At 29.6% G+C, this 10,720-nt stretch overlaps 1 non-coding gene across 1 annotated transcript; it reads left to right on the top strand.

Annotated features, from left to right (window-relative positions):
- The first annotated feature begins 10,397 nt into the window (after positions 1–10,397).
- LOC140804100 (small nucleolar RNA R71) lies at positions 10,398–10,508 on the top strand. The gene has a single exon (XR_012112059.1). It is a non-coding gene; the product is annotated as a small nucleolar RNA R71 (small nucleolar RNA).
- Positions 10,509–10,720: the final 212 nt, after the last annotated feature.

Genomic DNA, 10,720 nt, shown 5'->3' on the forward strand with positions numbered 1-10,720 from the left:
TATCCCATGCATATTTTACTTCAGTTTTTACTCGTTACCTGCAATATTTGCATGCTGAGTCTTTAGGCTCACTAGACTTGATTGTTGTAGGTACTGATGAGGCCAGGGCCGAGGGCGGGGACCAGTGAGCCAGCTTGGGTCGGCAGTAGTGGCACCCGAGGACCTCAGCGCAGCAGTTGTTATTTTTCCGCAAACAATTTTATCAGTCGTTGGATATTTTTAAATTGGCATTGTTGGAAAACTTTATTTTCTTCCGCTGCAACATTTTGAAACATTGAACTTGATTTTTAGTGATTTTATGAATGAGGCCATTTAAGTTCTTTTAAAAAGAAAATTTTTAATTTTCCGCAAATTTTCAAGCTAGCAGTTTTAGGGCCTTTACAGTTGGTATCAGAGTGGTGGTTCTGTATAGGGTTACAATACTACTGACCGCGAGAAGCTCACGAAGCCACGTCTTTGGTCTGTAAGTTTTACAGTTCAGCATTTTATTTAAAGCATGAATTATTTTGACCGCATGCTTCCATGAAATAGTTTACGACCAGATTTTCAGTATTTTAGTGTTCATTTCAAATAAATTATGGAATTATGCATGTTAGTTACGTATGGGTTATGTTGGAACAGTATGCCCCCTAGACGTCAAGTAGGACACCCGAGAGGTGGTGGCGAGCACCGTCGCGAGGACGATGACGATCAGAGACAAGAGAGGCAGACACCTCCTCCTCCTCCTTCACCTCCACCACCGCCCCCACCTGATATGAGTGCCCAGATGCTAGCTGGGATGACACAGTTCTTCGCACAGTTTGCGGGGAACAATGCTGTGGTGACTAGGCCGACAGGGCCAGAGGCTGTTTACGAGCGATTCATGAAAATGCGTCCAAAGGAGTTTTCTGGGACGTCTGACCCCATGATTGCCGAGGGATGGATCAAATCCCTCGAGGTCATCTTCGAGTTTATGGAGCTGGGAGACGCAGACTGTTACTACTTAAATAATAATTCACCCAAGTGTAGGTTGTCTGCAAGTAATATATTTCGTAAGTACGAGATCGATCCACAGAGAGGTTATTTTGAGTTTAAATTTATTAATTTATAGATTACCAAATGCAAGACTGAAGTTTACAAAATATAAATATTGTCAAGGCTTGAGGATTTATTCTTGGTTTATGTAATATTGTTTAACTAAAAGTGAAACAAAAGAAACTACCATAAATAATGGTTCCAAGAAAATTAAACACACACATAATCTAATATAGTTCCCACTATAGAAAATACCGAATTAACCGATATTTTATATATGGTACCTATGATTATATTATAACTATATAAATAAATAATTGCATAAAGTAAATGTTAGATTAAATCATTATATTTCATTTAGAACAACCGGCAGAGCCACGCTATTGCCTAAATGAAATATATTGATTTAATAAGTTAATTGCAGTAAAGTAAAAGTTAGTTGCGATAAAGTAAATGATAGTTGCGGAAAGTAAAAGTTAGAAGCGGAAAATAAAAGTTAGTTGCGATAAAGTAAATGTTAGATTGTTAGATATTAGTATTAAATCATAATATTTCATTTAAAACAACCGGCAGAGCCACGCTATCGTCTAAATGAAATATTATGATATTATTATATAAATATACATATATATATATCTATATATATATAATAATAAATGATGAAATATTTATTGTATCAAAATTAAACAACAAATCAAGATAACCACTTTAATGGTATCAAGCATTTGATGTAAATTGATAACAACAAATAATTCATTTTTATACCTACAATAAAAATAAGTTAGCTAAATGAAAAGAGATAAAGAAATAATATACAAAATATAAACAATCTTACTTCACCAAGAATGCATCCTCTTCACCTTGACATAATAGATTTAGCTTGCCATGAATTTACTTTTGATCAACACTAAAATATCACTCATAGTTGAGAAAATGAAAGAAAATATATTTAAACTTAGAACTTTGATACACACTCACACTATATTTTACAATGAGATAGAATGATTCTCAAGCTAGCACAAGGCCTCTATTTATAGGCCAAATGAGAGAAAGAGTCAAAAATTCTATTAATGCCATGTAGTTGTAATAGTATTCTTTGTCTCCTCAACTCCAATTCCATGTCCCTTCTTTCAATGCCTTGTTCCACGACTTTTCTCACCACTTTGACTCTGATTAAGGCCACAAACATGTGGGGAATTTTGTGTAGATGAGTTTGGCCACTTGATTCACCTCATTTGGATAAATATTGAAATAGTTATGAATTTTTTACTAAATGATGGTCATAGTAAAAGTAAATGTGTCCTCCTTTTGATCTTTGCACAATTTGATCATCTTAATGAGCTTTTTAGGCAATCATGTCTTCTGCAAAGTTGTAAATAACTTCTCAAGGATTCCAACCATGTTTGAGTCACCTCCATTTGAATTTTCTAGCTTGAGTTATCATTATTTTACCAACACGTAAAAAACCTGAAAATAAAACAAATTTAGTAAGACATTTAAATATAAACAAACAATACTAAAATATCATAATTTATAATTTTAATGAAACTTAAAATTTTAAAATACAGGTTTTAACATATAATAAATTATTAATTTTAAGTTTCATCACACCCCCACACTATCTTATTACTAGTCCCTTAGTAATAAAATTTATCGGAAAGTCACAACCTAGATTCTTTATTCCTTTTATATATTCAAATACAAACATATTCATTAAAAACAAAATCATATACCGATTTATATATATATATATATTCGTTTAATATAATAATATATAATTAGATGTGTTTTTATTCTTATTTTCACATAATATATAAAGTAACAATATATATATAATTTTTAAATTTCTAAAAAAATTTATAATAATATAGTCAAAAAGATAATTCACACCACCCACCATAACATGTATAATATCAAGAATATTATTGTAAAAGCCTCAACTCCATATAATCTTTCAGGTCAAAATGTTTACGGAATAGCTAGTTTTCACTCATGGAGTTGGAATGAATATTAACTCTCATCGAAAAAGGCCAAGTATTAAAGCAGACAATTAATTAAACTAATATTGAAAACAAAATAGGAAAATTTACAAAGAATAAAATCCCTTTTTTTTTCTTTTTTCTTTTTTCTTTTTTTCTTTTTTTGTTATTGTTTTTTTTTTTTTTTTAAAATAACGTGACTGCAAAATTTTACAATAACATAAAATTTTCTATCCAAACATTCTACCATAAATATATATATATGTATATATATAAACATTTATATAACGGATACATCCGATTTCCTTTGGAACTTATCTAGCACAAACAAATCTTCTTCTTTTTTTTTTTTTTTTTTTTTTTTGAGAACATTGATTGATGTTTTTAGAACACATTGATAGTACATCAATCAAATCTAAAAAAAAATTTACACTGAATAAAGTATTTTGCAGTCCGTTATTTATTTACTTCTTTTTTTTTTCAATAAATATTTTTTTTTTTAGGGGATTTATATTCTTGTAATAAACCATTTTTTAATAATCAATAAAAGTTTATTAATTGTTTTCTCATTTCTCACCACTCACTCACAAAAGATGTGTGAGTATATATTATAGTTTTACAAAAGAATTCTTTCAATTATACATGTTAACAACCATACAAACCATATCTTTTAACTATATTCTCATAAAAATTTTAGAAATTATTTTATTTGAAAACACACACAATTATATACATATATGTAAATAAATAAACACATCTATTATATATTTTATATTAATTGATCAAAATATATATGTATATAAATTGGTACATATGAAAACTAATTTTTCTTGTAGTCTGTAATTTGAATATAATGAATATTAAAATCTAGTGTATTGCGATTTTCCGATAATTATTAACTAATGTGTCTCAGGTGCATTTTACTGACACCTTACTCGACATTGAACTAAAAAGTATTATTATTATTACTACATATTTTTATTTTTTATATAATAAAAAAAACTAAGAAGAGAAGAAGAAGAAGAAGAAGAAGAAGAAGAAGAAGAAGAAGAAGAAGAAGAAATTATTCATACCTTAAAAAAAAAAACATTAAAAACATACCGTTGAATCGCAAGTTTAGCATCACATGAATTTTCTTATCTTACTCTTGGATGTTGGCCAATTAAGTTGAGATAAGAATGGATCTGGTTCATGACTAAATCCTTGCAGTAAATCAATAAGTTCACCTTCACTTGTAGCAGAAACTAACATCCTTCGCGAAGCTAATGAAATAAATCCCTGTTCCACAACATCATCAAGAAACGATAACAGTTTATCATAATAATTGTTAACATTTAACAAACTAATTGGCTTATTGTGGATATTTAATTGTGCCCAACAAACAGTATGAAATATTTCTTCCAAAGTACCGAAACCTCCTGGCAGAGCAATGAAAGCATCTGAATGTTCAATCATTTGAGTAATTCGTTCATACATGTTGTCCACTTGCATTTCTTCTCCTATTGTTGGTCCTGTAAGATTGGCTAAAGTAATCGGAATAATGCCTAAGACTTCACTTCCACCTGCATGCGCAGCTTTTGCAACTTTTTCCATGAGGCCAACTTCACCACCACCATATACCAAATGAATCTTGTTTTTAGCAAGTGCTATTCCAAGCTTTTCTGCTACTTCTTCATAAATTGAATCTTTTCCTGCACTAGATCCACAAAATACACAAATATTTTTGATTTTACTTACCGTGGACGTTGACATGTTGAGAAATATGTTTTCTGTAATTGTTAGATCACAGCATATGAATTTATAAGCGTAACATGCCAAAAGTCAATATTAGAACAGGAAATTATTATTATTAAAAGAAAACAAATATATACAGCGTAGTTGTGATTGTGGCTCACATCTTCCTCTGATTTTACGTTCAGTAACGGCTTCAACGTCTTCTATGAGTCGAGGATATGCTTCCCATCCAATTTTCTTATAAATTGGCAAACAGGGTCTTTTAATGTCAGATTCCCAAGACGAGATTGTATATATATATTTACTTATCTAAATAGACATGCGTTACTACAGTAGGATCTTTGTAAGGCTGATTCCACCGTCCATATTGATATTCCTTCTGTTGAAATTGCCACCATAGTTTAAGAAGTTCATTTTGCACGTACCCACTAGAATGCGTATCAAGAACCTCTAGAAAATTATCCAAAGGCTCTTTACTCAGACCATTTTTAATGAATAAAATTTTATCTTCTCTATTCATTGATGGCATTCCAACATTTTTGCATTTCCCATTACAAGTCCACCTTGCACATTTATAACATCCACCTATACGTTTAGCTCTTCGCTTTCTGGCATATGTGCTTTTACCAAATCCTGGCATATGTCTTATTATTAATTCACTTGCTTCCCCAACCAATCGGACTTTTGCTTCAATTATCAAACGGATATCATCCGGTATACCATATGACATCATCAACCTTAGCCGCTCACATCTAGCTTTATAAATTTTTTTCAACGCATTATCAGGTAAACAAGCAAAATATTTACGAAGATTCATAATACACGCATCCATATTATTATTATTATTATATATATATTTCAATTATTTTGGGAAAACTGAAGAAACCGACTTAAACAGTCACGGAGTACCGTTATCCGCCACTTAACCGGGAAATGAACTAGAATCTGCAAAACAAAATGAAAATATCAAACAGCTATTGTGGATCATATAAAGGCATAAACTCATCATTAAGAATTTCATTTTCTATAAAAGGCTTAAGTCTTTGCCCATTAACTTTAAACACGTCATTATTTTTAGGATTTTCAATATCAACAGCACCATGAGGATAAACAAATTTGACTATAAATGGTCCTGACCACCTCGATCTTAGTTTACCTGGAAATAAATGCAAACGAGAATTATAAAGCAAAACTTTTTGTCCAATTTCAAATGACTTTCTCGTAATATTTTTATCATGAAAGGCTTTTGTTTTATCTTTATAAATCTTTGAATTTTCATATGCATCATTTCTTAATTCTTCAAGTTCATTTATTTGCAATTTTCTTAATTTAGATGCATCATCTAAATTAGTATTAAATGCTTTAATTGCCCAATAAGCTTTATGTTCTAGTTCAACCGGTAAATGACAATGCTTACCAAAAACTAACCTATATGGTGACATCCCTAATGATGTTTTAAATGCAGTTCTATATGCCCATAATGCATCAGTTAATCTTAAAGACCAATCTTTTCGATTTGGATTAACTGTTTTTTCTAAAATTTGTTTTATTTCTCTATTTGCTAGTTCAACTTGACCATTACTTTGAGGATGATATGGGGTAGAAACTTTATGTGTAATGCCATATTTTCTTAACAAAGAAGAAAATGATTTATTTATAAAATGACTTCCCCCATCACTAATTATTGCTCTAGGTATTCCAAATCGACTAAAAATATTTTCTTTTAAAAATTTTATAACAACTTTATGATCATTAGTTCTACATGCAATCGCTTCAATCCATTTTGAAACATAATCAACAGCGACTAAAATGTACTTATATCCAAAAGATAATGGAAATGGACCCATAAAATCTATCCCCCAACTATCAAATATTTCAATAATTATGATTGGATTTAAAGGCATCATGTTTCGTTTTGAAATTGATCCCATCTTCTGACAATTTTCACAAGATTTGCAAAATAAATGCGTATCTTTGAATAAAGACGGCCAATAAAATCCACATTGTAAGATTTTTGTAGCTGTTTTATTAGATGAAAAATGACCTCCACATGCTTCAGAATGACAAAATTTAATAACATTACTTACTTCATTGTCGGGTATGCATCGTCGAAAAATTTGGTCAGGACAATACTTAAATAAGTAAGGATCATCCCAATAAAAGTTTTTAACTTCTATCAAGAATTTATTCTTATCCTGTGAATTCCAATGAGAAGGCATTTTATTTGTCACAAGAAAATTTACAATGTTAGCAAACCATGGCATAATAGTAGCATAAAACAACTGATCATCTGGAAAATTTTCATTTATTGGTATTTCATTATGAGATGATTCAGTCATTATTCTAGATAAATGATCGGCTACAACATTTTCTTTTCCTTTTTTATCTTTAATTATAATATCAAATTCTTGTAACAATAAAATCCACCGTATTAATCTTGGCTTAGCATCTTGTTTATTTGATAAATATTTTATGGCAGAATGATCGGTGTAAACAATAGTAGTAGAACCAATTAAATAAGATCGAAACTTATCTAATGCAAATACTACTGAAAGTAATTCTTTTTCAGTAGTTGAATAATTTATTTGGGCACTATTTAAGGTTCTACTAGCATAATAGATTGCATAAGGTTTTCCTTCTTTTCTTTGTCCTAACACAGCTCCTATAGCATAATCACTTGCATCACACATTAATTCAAATGGTAAAGACCAATCTGGAGGTTGTAAAATAGGTGATGTAATTAAAAGATTAATTATTTTTTTAAAAGCATTTTCACATTTTTGAGTCCATTCGAATTGTGTATCTTTTGTTAAAAGATTTGAAATTGGTTTAGATATTATGCTGAAATTTTTTATAAACCTTCTATAAAATCCTGCATGACCCAAGAATGATCGAACTTCTTTGACCGTTTTTGGTGATGTTAAATTAGAAATAACATCAACTTTGACTTTATCAACTTCAATTCCTTTTTCAGATATCACATGTCCTAAGACAATCCCAGATTTAACCATATAATGACATTTTTCCCAATTTAAAACAAGATTTTTTTCTTCACATATTTTTAATACTTTTTCTAGATTTTTAAGATAATTTTCAAATGAGTTTCCAAAAACAGTTATATCATCCATAAAAACTTCTACATATGCTTCAATCATATCACTGAAAATACTTAACATGCATCTTTGAAAAGTAGCCGGAGCATTGCATAAACCAAATGGCATTCTTTTAAATGCAAAAGTTCCGAAAGGACAAGTAAAAGTAGTTTTTTCTTGATCTTCTAATGATATAGGTATTTGATAATACCCCGAATACCCATCAAGAAAACAGTAATAAGAATTTCCTGCTACTTTTTCTAAAATTTGATCTAAAAATGGTAGTGGGAAATGATCTTTTCTAGTTGCATCATTTAATTTTCTATAATCAATACACATACGCCAACTAGATGGAATCCTAGTTTGTAATAACTCTCCTTTTTCATTTTTTATAACAGTGATGCCTGACTTTTTAGGTACTACTTGTGTTGGACTTACCCATTTACTATCTGAGATTGGATAGATAATTCCAGCGTCTAATAGTTTTAATACTTCATTCTTAACAACTTCTTTCATATGTGGATTTAACCTTCTTTGCGGTTGTTGATACGTTTTAGCATTTTCTTCCAAGTGAATTTTATGTGTACAAATTAAAGGATTCATACCTTTTATATCTTTCAAAGTCCATCCAATTGCATTTTTATATTTTTTAAGTAATTGAATTAAATCTTCTTCTTGATTTGGTAGAAGAGTGGAAGAAATTACAACAGGAAATGTTTTATTTTGACCAAGAAATACATATTTCAATTCTAATGGTAAAGCTTTTAATTCAAGTTTTATATTATCATCTTCTTTAAAATTATTTTCAGACTCCAAACTTTCTACTGAAAAAACTTCACATTGTTGATTTAAGTTTTCTTCTTGTATATTTTCTTCCACAATTGTTTGAATTTCATTATCATCTTCATTTTCATTTTCATTAATACTTGGTTGTTTACATAAATTAAACACATTAAGTTCTAGAGTCATATTTCCAAAAGACAATTTCATTATTCCATTTCGACAATTAATTAAAGCATTTGAAGTTGCTAGAAATGGTCGTCCCAATATTACTGGAATTTCATTATGTACTTCTATTGGTTGTGTATCCAAAACAATAAAATCTACTGGATATATGAATTTATCAACTTGAACCAACACATCTTCTACAATACCTCTAGGTATTTTGATTGACCTATCCGCCAGTAAAAGAGTAACAGAAGTGGGTTTTAATTCTCCTAAATTAAGTTTTTCATAAACTGAATAAGGAAGTAAATTCACACTTGCTCCCAAATCCAACAAAGCTTTTTTAATTTTATTTTCTCCAATAATACATGAAATTGTTGGACAACCAGGATCTTTATATTTTAAACTAGAATTATTTTGAAGAATAGAACTTACTTGTTCAGCCAAGAATGCTTTTTTCTTCACATGCAATTTTCTCTTCACAGTACATAAGTCTTTTAAAAATTTTGCATAAGAAGGTACTTGTTTAATAGCATCTAATAATGGAATATTTATCTTCACTTGTTTAAAAACTTCATAGATATCAGAATCACTTTTTTGTTTTTTATGATTTGTTAATGCATGAGGAAATGGTGGAGGTTTATTTGACTTATTTACTATTTCAGATGATTTATCATTCACCATATTATTCTTAAAATTTAAGGTATCATCATTCTCAAAAGTATCAGGATTATCATCCTTACTCTTTGATTTTAAATGATCCTTGTTTTCATTACTATATGGATCATTAACTATTTTACCATTTCTAAGGGTAATAACAGATTTTATTTGATCAATTTTTTCATTTTTTAATTCTTGATTTTGATTTTTAGGATTAGGTTGAGGTTGAGATGGAAATTTTCCTTTTTCATGAATATTAAGTGCAGATGCAAATTTTGCAAGAGTTTCTTTCAAATCACTCATAGATTGACTGTTTTGAATATTGATAGACTCTTGCTTTTGGATAAATGCATGAATTACATCTTCAAAGTTTTTTCTTGGAGGTGTAACATAAGGAATATAACCTTGATGATTTTGGTTATTTTGAAAATATTGTTGTGACGGTTGTGCATTATTATCATTCCTCCAACTAAAATTAGGATGATTTTTCCATCCCGGATTATATGATGGTGAAAAAGGATCTAGTATTGGTTTTTTATAATTGTTAACATAGTTTGCTTGTTCATGGAGACATTCTTTAAATGAAGGTAATGTTGGACAATCTTTTGTAGCATGATCATGTGTATCACATATATGACAAACAATTTCTTGAATACTTTTTAATTGACCACTCTTTTTCATTTCTAATGACTCAATTTTTCTTGCTAAAGATGCAAGTTTAGCTTGAATATCTGTATCATCTTTAAGATTATAGATACCACCCCCATTTGTTGAATTATTGTTTTTAGTTGTTGGTGGTTCTATTGTGCCTATATTATCCCAATTTTGAGCATTTTCTGCTAATGAATCCAAATATTCCATAGCTTCATTTGGGTTTTTATCTTCAAAAGTTCCATTACACATGAATTCTATCATTTGCCTATCTTTAGGTATTAGACCTTCATAAAAGTGAGAAACTATTCTCCATGTTTCAAAACCATGATGTGGGCATGTATTAAGTAATTCTTTATATCTATCCCAACATTGATAAAACGTTTCTCCTTGTTTTTGAGAAAAAGTTGTAATTTGTCTTTTAAAAGAGTTTGTTCTATGGGAAGGGAAAAACTTTTTGAGAAATTGTTGTTGCATTTCTTCCCATGATCTTATTGAACTTGATCTTAAATTTTGTAGCCATGTTTTAGCTTTATCTTTTAAAGAAAAAGGGAAAAGCTTTAATCGATCTATATCCATGCTACAATTTTGATCATTATAAGTGTTACAAACTTCCTCAAATTCTCTTAGATGTAAATATGGATT

Source organism: Primulina eburnea, chromosome 10 (assembly GCF_022965805.1).
Source record: "Primulina eburnea isolate SZY01 chromosome 10, ASM2296580v1, whole genome shotgun sequence".
Classification (NCBI taxonomy): domain Eukaryota; kingdom Viridiplantae; phylum Streptophyta; class Magnoliopsida; order Lamiales; family Gesneriaceae; genus Primulina; species Primulina eburnea.